We start from the raw sequence: 7065 nt of genomic DNA, 5'->3' as shown, positions 1-7065 counted from the left end.
GTTGTCTTAAACGAGAAGGTTCTAGCCCTGGGTTCATCCGAAAATTTTAGCAGAGCACCAACTTGAGACACAGTTTCAAGAGCAGTATTTGAGGGGTAGAATTTGGTATTTCCATTTACTACGCCACCATACTTTCTTAGGAGCTGTTCGGTGATCCACTAGCTCCGCTAAATTTGAGGATCTGCAGAGCACCTATCCCCCCGCTCCGGGATTTTTAACTTGCGCTCCGCCAACTCCCGGAGCGAAAGTGTGGAGCGGAGGAGGGCCGAACAGGCCCTTAGTTGCACACAATATCTATTAATGGTTGGATTTCACCTTTTTCTTTTGTTTTTGTCAGCCAGAACAAGCTATAAGCCTATACCTATCTCGGATATTGCAAGGAATTCACAAAGCATGTGCCTCTTTTTGGTAGCTTTCAGCTTGTGTGTATTAAATGTACCAAAGGTTCATCAAAGAGTTCTTCCTTCGATGAGAAGTGCATCAAAGTTGAGTGCCTATCTTGGTTCAGTTTGTTCAGGCCTTGGCAGTTTTCAGCTAAATATGTTTCCAGTACAAATTGTAGTATTGTCTTTCCTGCCATTATTTTTGTGAGTTCACTTGTCTATTGTTACCAGTGTCTTGTTTACCTTATAAAGGATGAAGGGGTTGTTAGTCACGACCAAGCCATCCATGTCGGCTATGAGAAGTTAGCAAGCGGGCAGCGACAGAAAAAGGATACACGTCTGCTGCGAGAGAAAATATCTCGTCTCTCTCCCGAGCGGGTAGCGAGAGAAAAAGGGTACACGTCCGCTGTGAGAGAAAATATCTCGTCTCTCTCCCTCCTCCCTTCTCATCCGACTCCTCTTCTCCATGCCGCCGTCGCCTCCTCCTCTTCCCCGTCCCTCACGGCCTCCTTGCCCCCTCCTCCTTCAGCACCTCTTCCTCCCCTTCCTCTCCTCCTTCCCTGCCTCCGGTTCCAGGCATGGAGGGATGAACCCGGAGAGCTGCAGCCGGTGGATGCCGCGACGGACGGGGAGGCGATGAAGAAGGGGAGTTTCGGTCAAGTGGAATCTGATGGGTTGCAGGGCGAGGAGCAGGGAGTAGCCTGGCGTAGATACAGAATATCGGCCTCTCCCCACGACCCACCTCTCCCACCAGAGCACAACTAGGTTTACCTCCGCCTCCCTTTTGATTGCAATTCCTTGTGTGAGCTCCTCCCTCTAATTCATGTCCTCCTAATTCATTTTTTCAGTCATCTAGGGTTTGGATGGGTCTGGGTTCCTACAACGATGGCAGTAGAGGCGACAAAGACCACTTTGCAACCTCGCCGAACTGTGTTACTGAACTGAAAGGTACTGTAGCAATCCTTCTGGTTTGGTAGCTAAAACCAAGATACTTAGCTTGTTCCCTCTAATTCATGTCCTCCTAATTCATTTTTTCAGTCATCTAGGGTTTGGATGGGTCTGGGTTCCTACAACGATGGCAATAGAGGCGATAAAGACCACTTTGCAACCTCACCGAACTGTGTTACTGAACTGAAAGGTACTGTAGCAATCCTTCTGGTTTGGTAGCTAAAACCAAGATACTTAGCTTGTTAATGCCTTCATTTTTTTGTAGTAAAAACTATAATTCCAGCATCTCTAGAGTATTAGATTTCAGTTGTTTGTTGTAGTTTGTTTTCTGGGTTTTTGTATCAAGCGAGAATGAGCAAGGCTCGCTTCTGATTGTTGTATGCCAACCCATGTTTTCTATTTGTAGATGGTTGTGTTTTTTCAGTTGGCCTACATGTAATAATTAGTAATTGATGTCTGGATTACTTTCGACCAAATATTTCGAAGGTTGCTTGTTCTTTTGTACGTATCTATGTTGGATTATCAATGCATGATCGAATTATCGTTTTCTTCATATCGATATCCTATTAATTACTACTACATCAAGGGACATCTTCATGTTGTTGGTTTTCTTACAAATCCACTCGTTGCTTGTGGACATGATGGTTTAATTTCTTTGATATTTTCTTCAGTTTAGGGACGGCAGTAGTTCTACCACCGATGGTGTTGCATGTAAGCTGGATGTTCTCATTGTTCTGTTGGCTCTGATCGGGTGAGTTCTTCCCTATTTCCTTTTTTGATGCCTCCATATGCTCAACCTATCATGGTTTTAGTTGTAGTGTGAATGTTTTACAGTTTATATATATATTTCTGTGTTCTCTGGCAGTGTGGATGCTATGAAGTTAAGGTTCTCAAGATGAATGATGTTTATAGAGGGTAGATACAGTTTTGTCATTCATTCATGATCATATTTGGCCTCTCTTAGTGGACAGTCTATGGTAAATCTAATAGTTGGTCTTGATAGTGATGCAGGATGTGAGGTACAACTATCAAAGTGACATTAATTTTGGTTTTGCTTCCTATCCGCAGCCTCTTCTACACTAGGTGAGAAACTGGTTAAAAGAGTAAATTTTATTACTTTCGTAAAAATATCTTCCCAGAAACATGATTATTATGTTCAGTAGTGTTGCTTCGCTATTCCAAAGGCACATGGAAGTTTACATAAAAAAAATCTTACAGTTGTTTTTTGTTGGATCTTCAGAAAAGGAAAACACTCGACGATCTGGCTCTGTCTCAGGTATATGCTCCCTCGCCCGCAAGATCCGCTCTCTCCCATCTACGCATCACGGCAGCACTTCAGCTCCTCTTATGGATTCTCACCAGATCAGGCCACCTCACTCACCTTCAGGTAAACCTTGAGCGACGACACAGTATGTTTTCGCGAACTAATCTTCTTTAGTCAACCTATCGATCCTTGTTGCGTGTGCTTCTTAATCGACATGTGAATAATCTGTTGATGCATGGAAATACATGCTGATCTCCTATTTTCTTGCTGCCTGCAAGATAGTATATGCATGAATCTTGTTCAACTACAACAACCTGAAATCCCTGTTATTCTCAGAAAAATTATCATCTACGGTTGTATGCATATGCCTCTTGATATTTACCAGCTCTCCTTTAAGATTTCCTAACTAGCATACATATCCTAGCTAAAACATAAGAGTTCGAATTTGTACATGTGAACTGCACATTAAGTTACTATCACCATTGTTTAACAACACTGTTAATTATGACTCAGGTTTGTAAACAGTCATCCATACCATAGGTACGTACGTTAATGCAGAAGAACCACTATTGAATTAGATGTAGTAACTGCGTCATTCTGAACATTTTAGCAAGTTCATGCATTAACCGCTTAGGGTCCATCGATGAAACAAAACCAATCATATGAATTGAAGGAGCTACTGAAATAAAATGGAAAGAACAAAGAGAAAATTGAAGGTTATCTATATGAAAATTCAGAGAATGGGATAGGAGAGGTGGTTCTTCCCAATAGGAAAAAGAGTGGAGTATAGTACTGTTATCCTGCCTTTTCTACTACAATCCCAGTTAGCATAATAATGTGACATGGAAAATCATATTATCGATTCAATTATGATTCAAGCAACATGAAGAATTATCCGTGAAATTCACTTCTAAACCCTGGTTTTATTTAGTTTTAACTTTAGGATAGGCATTTACTATATTGTAATTGCCAGACTTCCAAAATTCTACTATTACCATTGTTTAACAACACCCTTTTTGTCACGGGAATATAATAGATGGATAAACGTCTCAAATCATACACTATGAAGCTTCCAACACTTGCTTACAGTGTCTTTCTTGTGTAATCAGTCTGTCGTGATGGACAAAGTTAAGATCCCAACAAAAAGTGCTTCTTGATACTATGATGCAGCAACTTAACCTTCCAAATTGCAGTTTACTAAACAGAAAGTGCTTCTTGATGCTATGATGCAGAAACTTTATGCTATGGGCAAGTGATTCATGCTGCTCTTGGTTCTTCTGTACACTTGAAATAAGGAACAATATTCCAAAGTATGATAGTGTTTGGTTAAAACATATACCTTAGTCCATTACTTCAGTTTCTTCTTCTGAAGTTATGTTCTGCTTTTCTACTTCTTTGCTCTGCTTTACCCAATTTACATGGCTTTCGAGTCCTTTTATTTAGGACCAGGGAAAAACCTCTAATTGTTAACTTTGTATTTTCGCACTGACTAGCGCATATCTTGCCTAAGCGCAGGCTTAAGCAATGCGTTTTGTTCTGCCCTAGCGCCTAGGTGCTTACACCCTTTCCCCCTACTGATTTAAGAGGTGTGGAGATTTTTGAAGGAGGTGTTGCTCGCTTTGTTGTTCAAATCACAGAAGAAGTATGTACAAGGATACACCACCGTTGTTACTTGCTTGCAATTACAGTGTATTTTAAAACACACACTTGGCGAACATCTGCTCGTGCTTACAATGCTCTATGAGGGAAATAATAGATCAACACTTGCTTTTTTGCTCCTTTTGACCAGTTGTCAGGACCTCACCGGCAGATCCCTCAGCTATCAGGGAAAGCAACCATCAGGGGAGATTGAGGGTGCCTCTCCAGCGAGAGTGCTCGTGTCGTGGTGGTTTCCCACCAGCGGCATGGGGGAGGCGGTGTCCTCTGCAGCTAGGTCTACATGCTGGCAACCTCACCGTCACCAGCCCATCTGCAGGTATGCTAGCTCCTCTTCTATTAATGCAAAAAGGAGATGCTCCAATGGATTGAGTGGTACCCTCCTGAAAGTATTGTAGGGATGGACATATGGATTGATTGGTAGGCCCCTGAAAGCTACACAGATCTGAACCAATAACTTTAATAAGAATGTGTATCCCAGCTCCTTTTATAATCTTGAATCCTTCTCGGTCCTACTAAACTGTAACTCATGTTTATTTTTGGAAACAATATTTTGGACATTCCTAACCTGGTCAAGGGAATGTATTGCCCACCTACAGTGAGAGACACATACGAAGTAGGTCCTACTAAACACCTAAAAGGATGAGTTACAATAGGTGTGCATAGAGTACTAACATTTTTGCTATCTTTATGCTCCTCCATATGGATGGGAACTAAAAGGATGATGATATTATTCTACCTTTCAATATTTGGTGGCGCATATTTAAGAAAATCACAGCTAAGCATGTCACTTTCTAAAAAGACGCTTGACCGGAATGTATATGTATATAGTTAATAAAATCATAGTGACTGATTGTTCAGTTCCTCTGTTTAGATTAGAGGTGTCTGCATGCATCCAAGTGATCGGTCTTTCCAGCTCAAAAGAGAAAGTGACCGATGTTTTGGCATATTTTCCTATTAGGAATAAATGGACATGCCCATGCACGTATGCACACAGATTTCAGGTTACAGTTTAATTAGGAAACAGATGATACCTCATTGTGTCGTCTTGGTCTAAGAAGAGGGGATATACTTGGTGAATATATATGTTCCACCCGACCGTTAATTTCAGAGAAAAGGACATGCACTTCAGTAGCAAAATTTTGATTGTTATGTACTATCTGTAATGCTAAGCATTTATTTGCTAATATCTCTTCATCTCAATTTGTATTTTGTGCCATTTGGCCTTTTAACTATATGGGCATCTGCAGATGGTCTGAAAACCAAGATATGCCACAGATAATAACTATACGGGCTGCTCCAGATGGACTAAGAATGGAACCATATCCTAGGCCTACATGCTAATATTGTACAGCAATGAATATCTTCACTTATTTATACTTAATCAGTTGTGTAATAATAAGCGTGATATTAGCTTTCGTACCCATCTTCATGGTTGAAATACTTTTCTGCAATCTGTGACACATTTGCTTCAGTTTCCATATGTCTTGCTTCATGCTATCAACATTGTTAATCATTTATCTTTATCTTTCTTTCCCTTTACAGCCTACTTGAATGGATATGGTTCCTGAGAGACCATTTCTTATGCATCAGGTCCTGAAGGTGGATGTTGCTTGTTTAGATATCTATGATTCCAAATTATTCAAAACGGTTCATGTTATACTGGATGCTATTTTATTGAGAGTGGCTTCGAACAATATGGCATGAACATATTTGTTTTTTCTTTGGCTAATAATGAAATGATCTTTGTGCATATAAAATGGTTATCGATACCATAATTCTTGGTTTTAATTAGCTTTTTGCGCTAACCGGTTTAAGCCATTCTACTATGTGTAATATAATCCACATTGCATCATCTTTTCATTTACGTCTCTTACTTATTCACTACTAACATTCCTTCTAAATGGCTTCTTGCGCCATTGGCGCAACCGGGTCATCTAGTATTTAGAAACGGAGGGAGCACTATGTTTGAAGTTGAACGTCTAAGGAAGATGCATTCAAAGGAAGACATGTATGGTCCACTTGCTTAACCTGCAAACTTGGAAGATGAAGCACTTCCATATCGCGGTGCTTGGCCTGCCTCATGTGATTCATGTCAATCCACTTGACATCCACGTAGGTGTTTTGCTTGGCCTTGATCACATCCAGATAGATGAGAGTCTGTTGCTTGGTCCAAAACAAGTCATTGCCTCTGCAGATAGCACGGGCATTCCGATATGGGTTGATCTGCCTTCGAGGGATAAACTCAGAAAATGGAATCTCGTCCATGCCCTTAGCAGGTTCCTTGTACTTGCTGGCGGAGGACTTGACATTGCGCTTGGGGGCACTGGAGCCCTCTGGAGCTTCATCTTGATTTTGCAGACGCTTGGAGCCAGTGTCACGACTGGGATTGGAACGGCGAGCAGGAGCACCGGAGGCACCACCTTGTTCCATGGCAAGAGGAAGTGGTGGGGAACGATCCCACCGGTCGGAATCCGAGGAGAGTGGCCGGAGACGGAGATCCGGCGAGGGTCTCCGGCGCCGTTCTGGAGCAGGAGAGAGAGGGGCGGTGGGGAGAGAGACAGATGAATGGGTATGGGGGAGTTGGAACTCCCCGGGCCCGGGTCATACCCCCACGCGCACGCGTCAGCGCGGTAGTACCACGCTTCATCGCGGTAGTACCGCTCGGGCGGAAGTGCCGCACCGAAGCGGTAGTACCGCTCTCCCGGGCGGCAGTAAAAAATTACTGCCGCGCTAGGTGCGGTAGTACCGTGCACTCCACACGCGGTAGTACCATGGCAGGCCGCGGTAGTACCGTGAGCTCAAGAAGATGCA

The 7065-nt window shown here is 42.5% G+C and overlaps 1 long non-coding RNA gene across 3 annotated transcripts; it reads left to right on the top strand.

Annotated features, from left to right (window-relative positions):
* The first annotated feature begins 836 nt into the window (after window positions 1–836).
* On the top strand, window positions 837–4811 carry LOC123166213 (uncharacterized). 3 transcript variants are annotated; one of them, XR_006483399.1, is made up of 6 exons: window positions 837–1148; window positions 1232–1331; window positions 1422–1521; window positions 2003–2082; window positions 2335–2414; window positions 2572–4811. It is a non-coding gene; the product is annotated as an uncharacterized lncRNA (long non-coding RNA). The 3 variants fall into 3 exon arrangements; XR_006483400.1 differs by lacking the exon at window positions 1422–1521 and having other exon boundaries at window positions 2008–2082; XR_006483398.1 differs by lacking the exon at window positions 1422–1521.
* The last annotated feature ends 2254 nt before the right edge of the window (window positions 4812–7065 follow it).

The sequence above is a fragment of the Triticum aestivum genome, chromosome 7D (genome assembly GCF_018294505.1).
Source record: "Triticum aestivum cultivar Chinese Spring chromosome 7D, IWGSC CS RefSeq v2.1, whole genome shotgun sequence".
Classification (NCBI taxonomy): domain Eukaryota; kingdom Viridiplantae; phylum Streptophyta; class Magnoliopsida; order Poales; family Poaceae; genus Triticum; species Triticum aestivum.
The sequence above is the reverse complement of the archived record's forward strand: the minus strand, read 5'-3'. Positions and strand labels throughout refer to the sequence as shown.